Source organism: Phocoena sinus, chromosome 7 (assembly GCF_008692025.1).
Source record: "Phocoena sinus isolate mPhoSin1 chromosome 7, mPhoSin1.pri, whole genome shotgun sequence".
Taxonomy (NCBI): Eukaryota; Metazoa; Chordata; class Mammalia; order Artiodactyla; family Phocoenidae; genus Phocoena; species Phocoena sinus.
In genome coordinates this window covers 34,598,753-34,618,355 of record NC_045769.1, presented here as the reverse complement: position 1 = coordinate 34,618,355, position 19,603 = coordinate 34,598,753, and the positions used below count along the sequence as shown (strand labels likewise).

Genomic DNA, 19,603 nt, shown 5'->3' with positions numbered 1-19,603 from the left:
TGAAAGTGTTCTTAGAGATTATCTAGCCTTTTGGAATGTAGAAATTGGACTGAGACCTAAATTGACCAGCCCAGACTCCAGTTTGTGTACCTCACTTCCCTGGCATATTCTCTCTCCTCTCCTCTGCATGACCAGTCATGAAGCCAAGACATGGAAGAGGGCGCGTCTCATTTCCTGCTCTCCTCCCCACCCTCTCCCGCTGATTTGCTGAGTCTGTTCTGCCTGTGGGAATTCCAGCAGTTGTGTTCACAGGAACGCTAGCAATATATTCTTCATTTGACTTTCATTATATTTTTGAGGCGTTTCTTGGCAAGAACACATCCCAGAAAGAAGCACCTGTATTGGCCTTCTGGTAAGATTTATCTGGAATTTTAGGAAGGAACTGATTTGTTTCTGGAACGGTCTAGGCTGGTGGCCCCAGGGACGCCCAGGTGATACTTTCTTTTAATTGAATATACATACACACACACACACACACACACACACCCACACACACATATATATGTATGTATTACAACTTTCTTCTGAAATCAACTGAGAGCCCATTTGGGGTTGGTTGTATGTTTGGGGTTGGAGATCCTTCATTCTGGCTCTGTCTTTCCCCTCAGTTCTGCTTTGCCCCAGGGGTTGCAGGGTTTCTTAGAATTCTCCTTGGCCCAACCAGTTAATGAACAACAGCCTCAATTTTTGAGGTCCAAACACCCTACTTCCTTAGTCATGGTGATTAAGTCTCTCTCTTTTTCCACTGCTTAAATAATTAACAAGACAAAGAAAAGTATCCAGAACAATATAATAGGAAATGTAGGGCAAGAAAATCACGGGGAAGGTTGCCAAGTTGTATGAAGGTCCTGCTTACGGGACTCTGGTGCGTAACCAGCTTGTGCGCTGAACGAACATCCAACCAGATCTGGTGGGGATGCGGCCGACAGAAGTGGCCCGTAACTGACGATCCCAAGTGGCAAAATCATCAGTTTAGGTTTTCAGCCTGAGTGTGTTTTTCAGTTAATACTCATTTCAAAACAAGATGCAAATTTTCCTTCAGAAAATCATTTGAAGGATTTCCATTTTGGAGGTGTTGATCCACAGTATCGAAGGGGCTGGGACGCAGAGGAGGCACCGTTATGATGTCTAGCGGTGGCCCTGTGTGCATCTGTTTATCATTCTAGTCATGCTGTTCTGCAATACCCCTTCTTACTAACCAGCACATCTTAGAGATTGCTCCGTATCATAACTTCTTCTCCTGCTCCCTGCCTGCCTTTTTACTCTCTTAATGGCATCCTCTTCTGAACAGAAACTCTTAATTCTGAAACAGTCCAGCTGACCCTTTTTTTCCCCTTATGGTTAGCACTTTTGATGTCCTATTTGAGTCCATCATGAAGACATTCTCTTAGGGTTTGTTCTAAAAGCATTGTTGCTTTGCTTTTCATATTTAGATTTATGATCCTCCAGATTTTGTCAAATGCTATTTCTGTACTTATTGATATAATCACACAATTTTTAAAAATCTTGTTGATATGATGGCTTACATTAATTGATTTTCAAATGTTGAACCAGCTTGCACACCTAGAATAAATATCTGCTGGTCTTGGTGTAGAAATCTTTATACAATGTTGGATTCAATTTGCTAATATTTCGTTCAAGATTTTTGCATTCTATGTTCATGAGAGATATCGGTCTATAGTTTTACTTTGTTGTAATGCTTTTGTCTGGTTTTGCTATTAGGGTAATACTGACCTCATAAACTGAGTTAAGAAGTAGCCTCTCTGCTTCTACATCTGGAAGAGATCATGAGAATTGATGTAATTGGTTTCTTCCTTAAATGTCGGGTAGAATTTGACAGTGAACCTGTCTGGGCTTGGTGCTTTCTTTTTTAGCAAATTATTAATTATTGATTCAATTTCTTTAAAGGAGACCAAGGTGGTAGATAAAATGGTGCTTAAAAAAATAATAATAACACCAAAAACCCAAAATGAACTAGTATTTATTTTATTGTTTGGGCTGAACTCATTGGCCTACCAATAGAAAGTGCATTTATTTTTTTCCCTATCGCTATTTTCAATGATGGTGTGAGAAATCTTCTGTGATAGCCTGACTAGACATTGGGCAGATCCCACAGCTTTCAGCTCTTTTGGTTATAAGAAGGCTATAATATTATGACTCATTTCACCTGTTAAAAATTTAGTTCAGATATTTAAAAGTTTCCATCTCAACTGAAGTTGAAGGATCCCATTACCCTCAGCTCAGGAATGAATCTTAGCTAGGGAAACATCAGTTGAGGAGGGGACTGTTGTTTCTTCTTTGTTGTTTCTCTTTACTCAGTCCATGTCTTCTGCTTCCCCCAGGCAGGCACAGGGTAGGAGGTAAAAAAGAAAAGATCTTTCTGCTCAGCTGCAGATCTCTCTTGGCAGTTGGTGCCTACTGCCATGGCAGGCACCCAAGTCCTGACACATTCACCCAGATATGTGGGGAATTCCAACCTTCCGCAGCACAGTTACAGTGGAGTTTTTGAGAATAGTATAGAATCCTGCCCATCACAATCGAGATCCTAGCCCTAGGGGTGAACACCACATTATCAAGGCCCTGGCAAGCAGATCTTCTGGATGGGCTCTAATCAAGAGATTTAGAGCCAGGCAACCTTCTCATTTAACCATTTTATCCCATAAGAAAATCCTGACTCATATCTTGTTTCCGTTCTTGCTTCTCTTGACTGAGCAGTGGTGACATCAACAATTTTCTTACCTTCATGCTCCAAGTGTGATGCAGGCACCATTTCCATGTTCACATTGCCCCCAGTACCAGAGATTGCAAGTGAGGCTCTCCCAAGAACTTTCTCAAAGCATTCCGCTTCTATGGACTCACTATAATGGTCCTCTGAGCTTCTGCAGCTCATTAAGCCTCCAGCTAGGCAGTGAGATACGAGTCTCATCTTCTTTCAAGCACTCCAATCTATTTAGGTAAGTAATGAAGACTTGAACTTTGCTCAAAGAGAGGTCTGACCTTTGTCCTTGGCCTCTGGGAGGTAATCTCTATGACCTTGAAATGTTGTGCCTGATAAGAATGTCTTTGTTTACCTGGGGGCTTTGACTATGTCACAGAGTTTGTTTGTTTGGGGGCTGCACTGGGCAGCTTGTGGGATCTTAGTCCCCCAGCCAGGGATTGAAAGCCCCAAGCAGTGAAAGCATCAAGTGCTAACCACTGGACCATCAGGGAATTCCCCAGAAAGTTTTAAAATGTGATTTATGTTGAGGGGTTTCCGTCACAGGCTATCAGCTCAACCTCCACAGGGGCTAGAGACTGAGGTCAGCATGCAGGCAGATGGCCACAGAACCCCAGTAAAGACTGGACACCAAGGTTCCGATGAGATTTCCTCAGTGGCAGTACTTAGTGTGTACCATCACACCCCAGCGCTGGGAGGGGTTAATGCTTCCCATGACTCTATGTGGAGAGGACAACTGGAAGTTCAACTATGGAATCCTCCTGGACTCATTTTAATCTGTATCTTTTCCCTGTAATAAATCATAACTATGAGTGTAATAGCCTTCAATTATCACACCTCAGGGTGTTTTTGGGAACCTCTTGAACTTGCAGTTAGTGTGAGAAGTGAGGGTGCTTTGTGGACTGTTCCCTAACTCTGCTGTGTGTTTTCTTCTCACACCACCAAGCAATTAACTTAATTCTCGGAGGACACTGACCAGGAATTTAACTCAGTTCTGAAACTACCTACCCGGAGATAGCATCAGATCTCACAGATTACGGGTTTAGTTCCACAAGACTCCCCCCCACCCCATAACTTTGCAATAGGTATATTTTCTCTTTTCCCTACTCACTAGGACTCTGTAGACAAGCATAAGTCCATTCCTCTGCCGCTGGATCCAGTCTCACCTAAATTTCAGTTCTCCTTCTGCCCTGATTCTCTCTCAAGGAACTCCATCTTCTGCTCCTGTAGACTCTACAGGATGGGGTGGAAAGTGTCAAAAAAAACCGGTGTGGATATCAGTTGTAACGGTACCTGGGATTTGCTTTAATCAGGTATGGTGAGATATGCAGACATGGAAATGACTGCCTTGAGGAATTTTATACTCACGGATCCCAGGAGAAGGGGCACACCATGAAGGACCACACGGGAAAGCATCAGTTGGACAGGAGGCAGATGATGTGGAGGGGAAACGTGGGCAAGAGCCTTCATTGTGGTTTCTGTGGGAATGAATTGATGAGGCAGGGCAATCAGGCTTGGGTTGGGTTGGTCTGCATCATTTCAGTGGGCTCTGGGTTGTAGGGGGTGCCCCTAGTTTTCTGGTACATGTCTCTAGAGTGCAGGGGAGTAGTGTCCCAGAGTGTAAAATCTTGATGAAGGAGGTGGTTGGGGGTAGGGACTCTGGATTGGTTGATCTGCATTTGAAAGCCTCGCTGGCCAGCCTGGTGTGTGCTCTTTCTAGGAATGAAACACCTGGGGAGGGGCAGTCTCTCCAGGATGAACAAGGCCTCAAGATGTTGAAACACTGAAAGTACAAAATAAAAGACATGATTAATACACTGTCTTTTAGTACTCCCACCAGAGTGTGGCTAGCATTTTCTCTTTAGTATATAGGGATACAGTTGTCCTTAACTGTTGAGATTTAGCTGAAATGTTGAGCCACCAGGAAAATTTCATTCATCATCCTTGCACAAAAGAGAGTAAGAAACAAGAAGGAGACCATGCCTCTCTGCTCTGTCACTGGGATGACTCTTGACGCTGTAGAGGAGGAAAACATTTTTCTCTGTACCCTCCTAAGCTCTTTACCTCAGACCCTGCAAATTATACTGACAAAAGCCAGATGAACAAGAGAAAAACAGTTTATTATGCATGCAAGCACATCAAGTGGGAGAAACCTCAGTGATTCGGAACTCAAAACGGTGGTTAGAACTTGGGCTTATATAGCATCTAAGCAACGAACAATAAATATGCAGAGAAGTGACAAGACAAAGGTAATAAAGGGTTTAGGCTTCCAAGAGTGATAAGCTTTGGGAAGGTAAATATATTGGGCAAACTACATTTTTTCATGCAGGTCCATCTTTGTTCAGACTTTCTTCTTCATGGCCATAAAACTTCCCTGGGAGAGGGATTCATGGCAGTCTTCATTTCTCAGAATCTGCTACTTTTAGTCAGATAAGGGATGCTACAAAAGGCTTCTTTCTGTATCTGCTGATTCTCATTTGCCTCCAACTCAAAATAATCTTTAAGCATATTCGGAGCCTCTACAACGTGTTGTGTCAGATGAGGGATGACTCATTCTCTCAGAAACTGGAAGTTTGTATCATAATGTTGTAAAGCACAAAAAAGTTAACTTTATAACCTAACTTTTGTGTCTAGCCATGACCTTTTCTTTTCATTTTGTGAAACATAAACAATCACTGGGCACTTAATCAATGTTTGTTTAATCATGAGTGAATATAGATTTTATCAACACCTCTAAGGTGTTCATTGGAATGACTATTATCTGCACTCTTTGGCTTAATCTCCTTCTGAATACCTTTAGAGAGGCAAAAAAAAAAAAAAAAAAAAAGAAAAAGAGAAAGTCTGATTTGGAGCATTTATAACCGGAGACCCAGTCCTAAAACCTGGCCCTTTTACTCCCTGGCCAACTGCCCCTTCCTGTGAGTGAATCAAACAGCCTGGCTCCCAGGGTCAGCCTCAGGTACAACATGCCATTTTTTTCTCTTCAACTTGTTCTGAGGAACTCCAGTGGGTTTGCAGAGACACTGGCTAAAATGCACATTGTCCCAAGCAGTGTTAAACCAGCTTAGAAGCACTGAGCAGTAATAAAGAGGACAGAGGCCGTTCGTAAGTACTAATGTAGAAAGAGATACAAGATAGAGTTAGATGAAAAAATGATAGAACACACACACATGCACACAATGTTTAAACAAATACACAACTAAGTAGTGCAAAAATTAAAGTCAATGCAGATATATGTTTGCTTTTCCTTTTGCGTAGACTATCACAAGAAAGATAGATAAGAAACTGTACTAACCCTCCTGCTACATCATTTTGTTTCAGGGTCTGTTGAAAGCTGGAGTCAGTAGGAATCCAAGTGAGCCTGGGAGGACACTTCTGGGGGAAGAAAAAATGTCCTATCCAGGGAAGACAGCAAATACACATTTTGCCACTTGGCCGTCTCACCTGGGCTTACCTGTACCTGCAAGTTAGTTGTGCTACTACTGAGAATGGGTGTATTGTAATTATTTTTACTAATAGCTTTGAGGAAAAAAAATCATTACCCAATTCTTGAAATCCTTTTTGAACTGAGAAAGAGTGAAATGAATTTCCCTTGCAGAAGTTGAGGAGTGACTTCTTCTTCTTTTTTTAAAAAATAAATTTATTTATTTATTTATTTTTGGCTGCGTTGGGTCTTCGTTGCTATGCGTGGGCTTTCTCCAGTTGTGGCGAGCGAGGGCTACTCTTCCTTGTGGTGCATGGGCTTCTCATTGCGGTGGCTTCTCTTGTTGCGGAGCATGGGCTCTAGGTGCGTGGGCTTCATTAGTTGTAGCACGTGGGCTCAGTAGTTGTGGCGCACGGGCTTAGTTGCTCTGCGGCATGTGGGATCTTCCCAGACCAGGGCTCAAACCCGTGTTCCCTGCGTTGGCAGGCGGATTCTTAACTACCATGCCACCAGGCAAGTCCCGAGGAGTGACTTCTTTTAAAAGGGAAAAAATATATGTGTTTCAGGGAATAATCCTCCCATCTTTTGATTTTTTTTAAAAGAAGGAGTCACTAGTGCTGCATGCAGATAGAGTAGCTGGGTAGTCCCAGCTCAGTCACTTCACCTTTCTGGCCTTTGGTGTTCTAGATGTCTTAGTAACACCTGCTCTGCCTGCTTTAGACTAGACAATTGTGCTCACTAATGAGATAAATGAGGTAAAGTAGGGAGAACACTTTAAAACTGCATCGTGCTACAAACTGCTGTATATAAAATAAACAACAAGGTCCTACTGTGTAGCACAGGGAACTATATTCAATATCCTGTGATAAACCATAATGGAAAAGAATATTAAAAAGTATATATATATATATATATATATATATATATATATATGAATCACTTTGCTGTACACCAGAAACTAACACAGCATTGTAAACCAACTATACTTCAATAAAAAAAAAAAACAGTGGCTCTTGGATGATAGGAATGATAGCACAACATATGAATGTACTTAATGCCACTGAAATGTACACTTAAATATGGTTAGAATGGTAAATTTTATGTTATGTATATTTTATCATAATAAAAAAAATTTAATGGCTCTTGACATTTGTCCTTAGGGTTTGAGGGACTGAGAAATTGTTCCCAAGAAATGGTTCCTGGGGGTGGGCATAGAGTGTAGCTGGAACTTGGAGGATTTTCACCTTGACTGTGCTCAGACCTCCAAGAAAATATTTAAAAAGCTAAGTTGATGACATGAATATTGCATCACAGCCACAACAGTTACCTCAATTTCTTCCTTTCTAGATCAGTGGGATGGGTTCTTGTTTGCAGTAGGATCTTTTGTGGAAGTAGAGGGGGCAGGTTCCAGCACCCACCAAATTGCAGAATATACACTTTGGGTCAGTGATGTAAACTCTTCATCTACCTGCTCATGACTGTCTAGTCATCTCAATACCAAAACAAAGATCAAAGACTTCAAAGCCTAGCTGTTAAAAACTTCTAGAGAATTGGCTGAGTCTCTTCCCACATGGCCGGGAGGAGATGAAACAGATGGATTGGAATGCAGTCTCCTTTCCCTCACCATTGCCTTCAGGATTCTAAGGCCAAGCCAAGGCCAGCTTGAGGAAGGGGGAGGAGGGGCCCAATAGAATGCACGTACCAGACCACCCGGCCTGTGGGTCAGTTGTATACAACTTAATAGAAAAGTAACCAACAAAAGAGCATGCTTGTTCAGGGGATTTTTGTTTCACTGTCAATATTTGTCCTTGATTTGTCCTTGACTAATGTCCTGTGGTTCAAGTCCAGATCAATGGGACTGGTGTGTTCCAGCCAGCTGAAAGGTTTAGTCATTCTTGGCTTTCTTAGGGAAATGTACAAGTCTAAATCTGATTTCAGCAGATTAGTAGACATGAGCCTCTGGAGCAGGCCGTCAGGTGGGAGCTGAGATTCAGGAGGGTGGAAACCTCTTGGCACTTAAGTCCAAACAGGCTGTCCTGGGCTTCCCTGGTGGCGTAGTGGTTGAGAGTCCGCTTGCCGATGCAGGGGACACGGGTTCGTGCACCGATCCGGGAAGATCCCACATGCCGTGGAGCGGCTGGGTCCGTGAGCCATGGCCGCTGAGCCTGCGCATCCGGAGCCTGTGCTCCGCAGCGGGAGAGGCCACAGCAGTGAGAGGCCCGCGTACCACAAAAAAAAGAAAAAAAAAAAAACAGGCTGTCCTCACCCTGTGCTGGGCCGGGACCAGCTCCCTTATGTCCCGCTGAACTGCAACGCCTGCAGGTTTTCCAGCTTCCCCAGGACTAAAGACCAGGTACATTATTCATTTCGATGTAAATAATCAAGCAGACGTATAGCTCAAGAAGGAGGCAAGAAACTGGTTAGAGCAAGTAAATTAATATTGATCCTAGAAGATCACAAAAGGAATTTAACCAACTTCAGGTTCACAATTCACTTGTTGATTATTCATCTTCCTTTTTAAAAAGATCTAAGACTGGGAGAGCCTAGGATCAATACCTTACAAATCAAAGCCCTGAGACTCGCCATTCCTCCTCACTATGGCCCCCTGGATGCCTGCTGTGGGTCATCCATTTCTGCCAGGCTGGGGGCTGGGGGATGGATGTAAACTCTCAAGTGAGACAATCTTGGGATCCTGTGTTGGCCGTGCAGTTTGTCAGCTGATTGACACTGAACTTAGTTTCCTCATCTGTACCATGTGACTAATAATTCATAGCCACCTTACAGATATTGTGAGCTTATGTAACACAGTGGTAGTGAATATTTACTGAGAACTGTCGAAGGTCCAGGCATTCCTTTAAGTGCTCAATCTGGTTTACCTCCTGTAATTCTGCTCAGGTAGGAATTCCAAAGCTGGGGCCTGAAGACTGGTATTTGTTTTAAATCTCCTCAGTTAACCCTCAGATCAGTCAAGTTGAGAACCATGGGTGTGTATTAATGTTCAGACACTGATTAACCTCTCAGGGTCTTAGAGAGGCACACAAAACTCATTCTGCCACTCACTAGCTGAAGGTACTTGTCCAAGTCTTTCGCCTCTCCAAACCTCAGTTTCATCACTCAAATGGGAACATCCACTTCTGAGAATTGTTCAGAAGGTGAAATGAGCCAGCGTGGGTGGCTGTGCCTTGCACACACAATGTTTATTAAATATTAGCTGGTGTCATTAGGCGGACTCCTTTTTCATAGGTGACCTTGTGACCTCTGTGCATAGGTCATTATCTTAGTTTAAATTTACTGCTCTTCCACCCACATGGTTCATTTCAAATCCTAAATGCTGGGGAAGGGGAGATAGTGTGTTACGGTGGGAAAATCCTTGTTTTTGGTCCAACGGGACTGAGTTCGAATTTGGGTATTCGTTTGAGCCTCTGTTTCCTCATCCATGGGGAGGTTTGGGGGCTCAGGGTCCTGGGGGACAGATCTCCGCATTACCACCACTCCAGGCTCTGCACTGGACAGGTACCGGTCACTTAGGCACAGCACTGGCCAGGGACTGTTACCCTTGCTTAGGGCTGGGCCAGACCCACACCCCTTTTTGTGCAGGATCTCCCCCCATCTCAGCAAGAGATCTGCTTCGACCCAAGAAGAGCTCTTGCCAGATGATATGGGGGGCTGGTCCATGGCTTCAGTGCTGAGATTTGGGCCACAGAATAGAGGAATAATTCCTCTCCCCAGACCCCTTTCAAGGAAGAATGGCATTTTTACTTGCCACAGACAGTATCAAATCTGTCTTTAGAACTTATAGGCCTTATATACACTAAATGTAGTGAGTACACAGCTTCCTGGTTTTTAGTTTGCATCGGTTCCTTTAAATAAGAAACATTTTCTGTTCGAGTGAATCACCTCTGTTTTCCAACTTTCAAAGTCAATTTTATTCTCTAGTTCTCTCTGTTCAGGAATTTTCTTTCTCTCTTACTGAAGACCAGATTTTGCCCTTCTGCTGGAGGGCAATGGTTTCACAAGTTCTCTTTCTTTTATCTCCGGATGTTTCAAAGTCCTGCTGAATTTGCTAGTAAATTCTGAATGTGGAGAGGAGAGAAACAGGAAGTGAGTCTGCTGGGACAGGCAGAAAAGCCTGGTTGAGTGATCGAAAGTAAAAGAAAACTTCTTCCGGGAGGCCTTTCCAACCCCACCTCCTTCCTCCCCCTCCCCCTTGCCTCGTTACAAGGGATTTTTCTCCGGTTGTAAGAGCCCGCCTCAGTAATTGGAACGTGTGAAGTTAGGCAGTCTAGGGGTCTTGGCATCGGGAGCTTGGTGACTGTGATGTTGCCAGGGTGGAACAGGTGAGTGTCTGGTGCAGAAGCAGCTTCAGGATACCATGTTGCCCACTCAAGGAGCAGATCAGACCTGCGGAGTGGAGTCACCTCTGGGTCCTGCTAGGGGCCCAGATCTTGGACTGGGTTTCTCTCTGAACCACAACCACTGACTTTGCTACTTTTTAACTCTGAGGAATCTCCAGTTCCTCTGCTGCCTCAAATATAGACACACTGTCTCTCACCTGCTGGATTACTTTGGAAATTCTACAAGACTTTATTTACCTACTTATGTTTAAATTATTTTCCGTTTGGCCTAGGGCAGAGGGTTAAGTTTATCAGCCTGTCAGATCTCTATTCCCTGTAGCCCTTGGTCTCTAAGGCTTACGGGCCCCTCTCCCCTGCCCTGTTCTAGGTACTTTCTTTGATTTCCCCACTCCCACCCTATCTCCTATCCTCCCAAAGACGACCCTCTAAATCTGTTGATACATATCCTTGAATTGTTCTGTATCTTTGCAAAATGTGTCCTTGTTTTGTGTGTGTACGCTACTTTTTAAACTGTGTGATCAGGAACAAGAAAGTAATTTCTCTGTACCTCTGTTTCCTCATCATTAAATGGGATTAACACTCCCTCATGAGGCGGCTGTGAAGATTTAAGTTAATAATAACAGCATGAGCCACTTAGAACAGTGACTGGCACTACTAAGTACCCAGTAAGTGTTAGCAATTATTATTACGTATCAGTATTATTTGTATTGTATTTTGCTTGTTCCGTTTCTGACTTTTTTTGTTTTTCAAGTAAGCACTATATTTTAAGTTCAGTGTAATTTGCCAGGTCCCACTTTGTAACCACTACTTATTATTCCATGATGGACAGTCTCCCAATCCTATATAAGGACTATAGGAGAACTTGCCCACCAATCTTTAGTCTGATCCAGCTTGCAAACCTTTGCTATTCTGATAGGTACAAAGTAGGGAGCTCGTTGCTTTATTTTGGCACTTCCCAGCTTACTCATGAGTCTGAGCGTCATTCGTACACTTCGGCCATCTGGGTATCCCTGTCAAGGAACCCTGTGTCCATATCCATTGTCGTTCTCCAGGGTTTCTTTTCCTCGTTGATTTGCAGGAAACCTTTGTATGTTCTAGATATTGCTACTCCTGTGGCACATCCTGGGAACGGGCATGAAATATTCGGTCTCTGCCTTTGTGAAGCTCACAGCCTCGGACAGGAACCAGCCATAAAACAGCGGGATGAAAGCTGAGAGTATGCTCAGGAGGCCGCAAGAAAGAGTCAGGGAGCACATCCTGGGCTAGGATTTAGCCATTAACAGGATTTCATTCTGTTACTGTGCCCTCACTCAGAGTTCTCGGGGCAGAGTCGAGGTAGCAAAGGGCACAATGGGACCACGGCACCCTTCCCTAGCCCTCTGCAGGTGGAGGGGCACTTTCAGACATCTCATTAATCCTCTCAGCCGTGAGCTCTGCCCTCTGAAAGCTAATATTCCATTTGGGGAAAGAAAAAAGGCAGTTTCAAAGAAGAGAGGTGTTTGATTTTTTTTTTCTCTCTCTCTCTAGTTTTATCATCAGAAAACATTTCAACTGACTGAGAGCAAAAGGACAGGGCTAATGTGTGCTTTGTTCTCCAGGGCCAGTCCATGGTGAGGGCCCCAGGATTTGTCTTTTTGGTGAGCTCGACTGGGCCTTTTGGGAGGAAGGACTATGATTCTAGTGTTTTCTGGGCTGCTGAGGGTGGGGTCTTGTGGCCTCGGGGTCATGGAAGTGATCGTGTATGTGAGTGTAGATGGGGAAACCAAGAGAGTTTCTGTGAGGGTCAGCAGACCCTCTGAGAGCTGTGGGGAGGGCCCTGCAGTTTACAGATCCCAAGACCACTCAGGAGTGCTCAGTGAATATTACTGAATGAAACCATTAAAGTCTTCATAATGAGCCCCTAAAAATCTGTGAATTCCTGCAATATGAAAAGAAAGGGTTCTTAGCTATCATCCAGTTCAAACTGTCTCCTGTTGGAGTGTGGTAAGGAGGCCCCGAAGAGAAACTGACCCGTCCAAAGTCACACAGCCCGAGCCAAAGCTCAGGTGGCCAGGGTCCCCTCCGGGCACCTGCCTCCTCTTCCACAGGCTCCCTCTTAGCGATCTAGACGGGAGTGCTGCCTGGAGGCCGGCCTACCTCACTAGTGACTCAGGAGTTTCGAAAACAGGAAGTAAGTGAGCTGTGCTGTAGGTTCTTCATTTGACTTCATTCTTTTCTTAGATGTGCCAGGAGAGAGAGGCCTGTGAAGCGGCTGCCGCTGTGAGGGTTCTGGGACTTGCCTCTGGTAAGGTTGGATGGGCTTTTAGAGAGGAAGGTTTTTGATTCTAGGATTTTCTAGGCTACTGAGGGTGGGATCTGGTGGCCTCGGGGCTCATGGGGTGATCCTTTGTATATGAGTGTAGATGCGGAAACCGGAGAGTTAGCAGTGCTTCCCAGGGCTGTAGTGAGGGCCCACGGGTCCCTCCAGCTTCGGTTGATGCATTCCTGATTTTGGGGGGGGATACTCCAAGTTCAGTTATCTGTACAGATGCCTCATCCTTATGCCGAGTTGTCAAAGAATAGAAACCAAAACTCAACTCTCAACTCTCTTTGCTGCTATAGTTTACCAATCTGCCGACACTCAGACCACCAGTATAAACACACACGTACACATAAACAGACACACGCATAAACAGAAATAGTGCTAAGAACTCAATTATTTATTTATTTTTGAGACATTAAAAGGGCACAGGACAGTACCAGGAATAATATAATGGCAAGCATCGACTGATAATCAGTACTTGTGGGGTTAAGCGTTTATAGGCGGAGTTATAAATTTCTTCAGTTTGGTTGGCTCTGAGTTTTGTCGTGATTTGAACACCTTTCCTGGGCTGTGTGATAGCCCTGGCTGGGACCCTGCAGCGGAGGGTGTTTGTGTGCAGGGTGGACATCTGGCAGGTTCTGGGGGAACCCCAGTTGGGGGTGGTCATCCTGGACTGGAGGGAGTAGTCACCCTATTGCTTAGGGGTTTGGGCCTGAGAGCGGCTTTCCAGTACTCTCAAGCTTTGAACGAGGTAACGGATTTTTGTCTCAGAAGAGTAATGCGAATTTTGGGTTTATTTTCTCCAGCTTTGAGGCAGTTTTCCATATCACCAAAAGAGCTAAGAGGTTGCTAGAATGTCGCTAAGAAGGATTGTTTGTGATTAGATGAGATTTATTTGCAATTTAACTGTGGCACAAAAGGCAGTGCTTATTTGGGACTCTGGGATGAGGTGCTGAGGTCTAAATTCGGGTTCCAGCATGTACCTGCTTGGTTTGTAAGGTTCTGACCCTCTCTTTGCTTTTGTAGATTTGTTAAGAACTCTTGTTTCTGTGTTTTGGGGGCTCCTTTAGTCTTTTAAAATTTTAAGTAATTCATAATCTTTAAAAATATTTTGATTATGTGTCTTTCTTCATTAAATTCCTTCACTGGCTTCCAACTGGAATCAGAATAAATTCTAAATCCTTGCAGGGTCTGTCACTGAGACCCTGGAGTGAGATGCTCAAACCTGGGCCTGACGCCTCTCAATAGCTTATTTCTGAACTGATTTTTCACAATAGTAAAATGAGGATGATAATAGCAATTTCTTCGGAGGATTGCAGTAAGTGAGACAAGAAAAATATTTTTATGTTTATATGGTTATATGTTATAAACACACATCATAATATAAAATTTATATCAGAATACTTTGGGGCACACATTTATTATAAAAATATTAGATATACTTATATATCATATAATACAAATATATTTATATTGATTTATTATTGCTATATAATTGGAAATAAAAGAAAAATTCTGGAGGGCTTTCCATTTCCACCCCTCTCTTCCACCTTGTATGCAATATAAACCAATATATTCAAATTTATCTTCAAATTTATATATTCAGCATATGTATATGCACACACATTATATATGTATAAATATGTGAACATGTGAATAAAATGGGAAAAAACCCACTAAATTTGACCCTAAAATTACTTCTAAGTTTTTCTAAGTGATTTTTATTTTTCTTTTAAAAGTTCTCTAAGGAATAAATGTTACTTTTACTATTTTAGGATGAGAAAAATACAACAATGAATATTCTCCTTAAAATATTACTCTAACAAAGTTTCTAGCTCATGAGCACAGGCAGTTAAACCCAGGGCCCATAAAAAAAGAAGTGCCTCTTGGTCCCTGTTCCTATAGAGCCAGAACCTAGAGGTGGCCTGTTGTTAACGGTATAAAATCTAGAGCAGGTAACAGTGCTTCCCAGGCACTACGATCAAAGAGATGTGTGACCTAAACAAACAAAGACAATATTATACCCACAATGTGTTCTGGAAAAAGCTGGGTCAGAAAAGAAGCCTTGCCAGCACTTTCCCTACTAAGTGTCCATTTTAATATGATGCAAAAATAATTTAGAAAGCATTGTCAGGCTATTGCAAAGATAAGGAAACGAGTGAGGTGAACTGGCCATAGAGGACAGGAGCCCATCACGTTATATCCAAATTCACGTCATCCTGGCCTTGGATTGGAATTTTTTGTATACTGTCAGAAAATACTATTGAATATGTAACAAAAGCCTTAAAAATCTTTATTCCTTTTGTCTCAGTAATCCTATCTCTAGGAAATTATTCTAATAAAATAATCGGAGGTATACATGGAGATTTGCATTTTAAGGTCATCCTAAATGTAATCAGAGACTGGTTAGATAAATTCTTGCCCATTCATATGATTAGATGCCTTACAGATTTAAAAATCCATGCTGTAGAAGAAAAAATAAAGACATCAAGATGTACTTATAATATTATCAGTGGAAAAGTCCACGTATACCTCAGAAATATGGTGTTTAAATCTGAGGGAAAATATATATGCGTAAAATATTCGGTAGGAAGGACAGTAAGATTATTAGGCATTTATCTTTGTTTTTTATTTTACTTTAATTTTTTAAAAGTTGAAGTATAGTTGATTTACAATGTTGTGTTAATTTCTGCTATACAACAAAGTGATTCAGTAATACATATATATACATTCTTTTTCTAATATTCTCTTCCATTATGGTTTGTCATAGGATATTGAATATAGGTCTCTATGCTATACATAAACACTTACATCTGTTAACCCAACCTCTGACTACATCCCTGCCCCAACCCTCTCCCCCTTGGCAACCACAGGTCTGTTTCTGTTTCAGATAGATTCATTTATGTCATATTTTAGATTCCACATATAAGTGATATCATATGGTATTTGTCGTTCTCTTTCTGACTTACTTCACTTAGTATGATAATCTCTAGTTGCATCCATGTTGCTGCAAATGGCATTATTTCATTCTTTTTTATAGCTGAGTAATATTTCATTGTATATATGTACCACAGCTTCTTTATCCATTTCTCTGTCAATGGATATTTAGGTTGCTTCCATGTCTTGGCTATTGTGAATAGTGCTGCTATGAACATAGGGGTGCATGTATCTCTTTGGATTAGAGTTTTGTCTAGATATATGTCCAGGAGTGGGATTGCTGGATCATATGGTAATTCTATTTTTAGTTTTCTGAGGAACCTCCATACTGTTTTCCATAGTGACTTTACCAACTTACATTTCCACCAACAGTGTAGGGGGGTGCCTTTTTCTTCACACTCTTTCTAGCATTTGTTATTTGTAGAGTTTTTAATGATGGCCATTCTGATCAGTGTGAGGTGATACCTCACTGTAGTTTTTATTTGCATCTCTCTAATAATTAACGATGTTGAGCATCTTTTCAAATGTGACTATTGGCCATTTGTCTTTCTTCTTTGGAGAAACGTCTCTTTGGGTCTTCTGCCTATTTTTTGATTCGGTTGTTTGTTTTTTGTTGTTGATTTTATGAGCTGTTTATATATTTTGCAAATTAAGCCCTTGTCAGTTGCATCATTTGCAAATATTTTCTCCCATTCTGTAGGTTGTCTTTTCATTTCGTTTTTGGTTTCCTTTGCTGTGCAAAAGCTTGTAAGTTTGATTAGGTCCCATTTGTTAATTTTTGTTTTTATTTCTATTGCCTTGGGAGACTGACCTAAGAAAATATTGGTATGATTTACATCAGAGAATGTTTTGATTAGGCATTTAATCTTTGGATGATAGAATTATAGGTAATTTTTATTCTCCTTTTTATCTTTCCTGTATTTTCTAAAAGGAATACAATAAGCATTGTTATCATTAGAAAGAAAATAATTGCAGAGGGGAAAAAAGGAGCTTCTGCTTTCATTTGATTCTTTGGTTGATTTTATTCTGTAAAATGATATTTTAGCAAGGGTTAGAACTTACTGGAAGATTTAAGGACACTGGACCTAATGGTTTTAAACAGGGCTGGACCCAGTTCTGATCCTTTCCAGTTTCATATACTGGAATAAAAATAGTTATTTAAATAGAGATTTTAATTTAAGTACATGTATATTTAGGGTAATAAAATGGTAAAGATTTACACAGTGCAAAGAGTATAGAATGTAAAGCAAGTCTCTTCCTGTCCACCCCCAGACTTCTAGCTCCTCTCCTCTCAGGCAACCACTGAAGCAGCTTCCTGTGTATTTTCTTCAAAGATCTGTGAATACAAAATCTAGGCACTTTGTGAGTTTGGTTTGTCTCTTTCCAGAATTTCCTTTTCTTTTATTTTCTGCTTTAATATATATGTCTGTAATCACTGAAAATCTAATTATGTTGTTTGAGTATTTCTAAAAAGTAGATGTATGATTTTGGTTATATTGCAACTTGCTATTTTCACTGTCATAATAACGTATCTTGAATATCTATCCATTTTAATTTCAGAAGTTGGAGTGCATGTTCTTAACTGCTGCATAATATTCTGTAGGATGACTATGCTTTAGTTAATTTAGCCATTCCTTTATTGGAGGACATTTGGGATGTTTCTGGTTGTTCGGGTTATATATCGGGCTGTGGTGAGACTCCATGTACAAACCCTGTTGAGCACGTGTGTTTCTATGGAGTGTGATTTAAGGAATTAACTTGCTAGTTTGTTCCCTTGAATGTCTAGAGGTTTTGTTTGTTGAACTTTGAACGTATGCTTTTAGGTGCAGCCCAAATATTTAAGGTATCTTTCCTATATAAAAGTATTTTCATGATAATTGATTGCTTTTGCAGTGAATAATCTAGGCTCTGCAGCCTTTGTGAATCCAGTGTAAAACAAGATGTATCTTTCTAAGACACTGTTCCTCCAGTTTCCTAATCAAGAAAACTTGTCTAAACAATAATGTCAGCTCTAGATTAAAAGGGAGAAAAAAAGTTTTGCCCATAATTCCAATTCTAAGAAGGAAATAATCAGAGGTATGCACAGGATATATGAAGAAAACTCTCAGTGAAATATTATTTTTAATAGTAAAGGAACAGAAAATTGCTTAAAATAAATGTTGATATCTCCACATGCTGGAAATCAAGAAATATTAAAAATATGCCAAAGAAGAATATTTATGGTAAGGGTAAATGTTCATTCTAAATATTAAGTGGGTATAAAAAAAATACAGATGTACACGCTTGGATGTGCAACCTGATTCTAATTTTTATATAAATGTGTATTTGTGTGTATGTGATGTATGATAATGATAACCATGACCATGTTATAATTTATTGCATTTTCAATTTTTAACGAAAAAAAAACCCACCCCAGTGTTCTGTAATCAGGATTGGGGGGAAGTAATCAGGATTGTTTTTTTAAAAAAATACTGTTTCACTTTATTTTAATTAATTAATTATTTATTTTTATTTTTGGCTGCATTGGGTCTTCGTTGCTGCGCATGGGCTTTCTCTAGTTGCAGCGAGTGAAGGCTACTCTTTGTTGCGGTGCGAGGGCTTCTTATTGTGGTGGCTTCTCTTGTTACAGAGCACGGGCTCTAGGCGCACGGGCTTCAGTAGTTGTGGCACGAGGGCTCAGTAGTTGTGGCGCATGGGCTTAGTTGCTCTGCAGCATGTGATATCTTCCTGGACCAGGGCTCGAACCCATGTCCCCTGTGTTGGCAGGCAGATTCTTAACTTCTGAGTCACCAGGGAAGTCCCAGAAAAGGTGTTTTTAAAAAGAAAAACTAAAAGCTTCAAAGTCTTTTGGGCCACTTTTTAAAAATATTAAAGTTTACCTTAATGTTTCTATTTTAACATCAGAGGTACAAAATACACAGGTCCTGGTTCACGCCATCACCCCTCAAGTGATAGCCAGGATTTGTGGTTTCATCCGAGAATGTCAGTGAATGCAGTGAGCTTAAAAATTTAGGAGCCTTGCCCTGGTGGCGCAGTGGTTGAGAGTCCGCCTGCCGGTGCAGGGGACACGGGTTCGTGCCCCGGTCCGGGAGGATCCCACATGCCGCGGAGCGCCTGGGCCCGTGAGCCATGGCTGCTGAGCCTGCGCGTCCGGAGCCTGTGCTCCGCAATGGGAGAGGCCACAACAGTGAGAGGCCCGCGTACCGCAAAAAAAAAAAAAAAAAAAAAGAGAGAGGGCAGTGTTTCAGGAAACCCCAGACAACCTTCATACAAGAAGCCCCAGGTCTGGGGTTTCTCTTGGTTCCGTTTCCAGTCTTGGGTTCTTGTCCAGCTGTGGGTGCCTGTCCTGAGGCCCTTGGGGGAGAGCACTGCATCGTGTCCTGCCACCATTGTTTCCATTAGACCACATGACTTCTCCCACCTCCAACCCTTCCAATCTGTCCTCCACACTTTATTTTTTTTTTTTAATTTAATTTTTATTTTATATTGGAGTAGTTTCTGGTGTGAAGCAAAGTGATTCAGTTATACATCTACATATGTCCCCCACACTTTAAATGTTAATCCCTAATTAGATGACGTCACACTCATGTTTACAATCCTTTCTTGGTTTCCCATTATATCCAGGAGAGAGCCTGACCCCCTTGACCCATCGTATGAGGCCCTTTATAACAGCTCCCGGCCACAGCTCCATCCCTTTGTCTCACCACTCCCTCTTCCAGACCCTTCGTGGTTACTTTATTGAGCTCCCTTTGCCTGCCTGAACTGACTTGAACGTTCTTGCCTCCAACTTTTGCATAAATTATTTCCTTCAAAAATTGTCCTGGGCTTCCCTGGTGGCGCAGTGGTTGAGAGTCCGCCTGCCGATGCAG

At 41.9% G+C, this 19,603-nt stretch overlaps 1 protein-coding gene across 4 annotated transcripts in view; it reads left to right on the top strand.

The window, feature by feature from the left end:
* Positions 1-250: 250 nt before the first annotated feature.
* Positions 251-19,603, top strand: part of CASP8 (caspase 8) — a 40,767-nt gene continuing 21,414 nt past the window's right edge. Inside the window, exons 1-2 of one of the 4 annotated variants that reach the window (XM_032638294.1) lie at positions 10,371-10,477; positions 12,716-12,779. The gene's annotated coding sequence lies outside the window, so the exon portion shown is untranslated. Of the gene's footprint in view, positions 353-10,357; positions 10,478-12,715; positions 12,780-19,603 lie in introns of those variants that run through there. The other 3 variants (XM_032638293.1, XM_032638296.1, XM_032638295.1) reach the window with 3 other exon arrangements.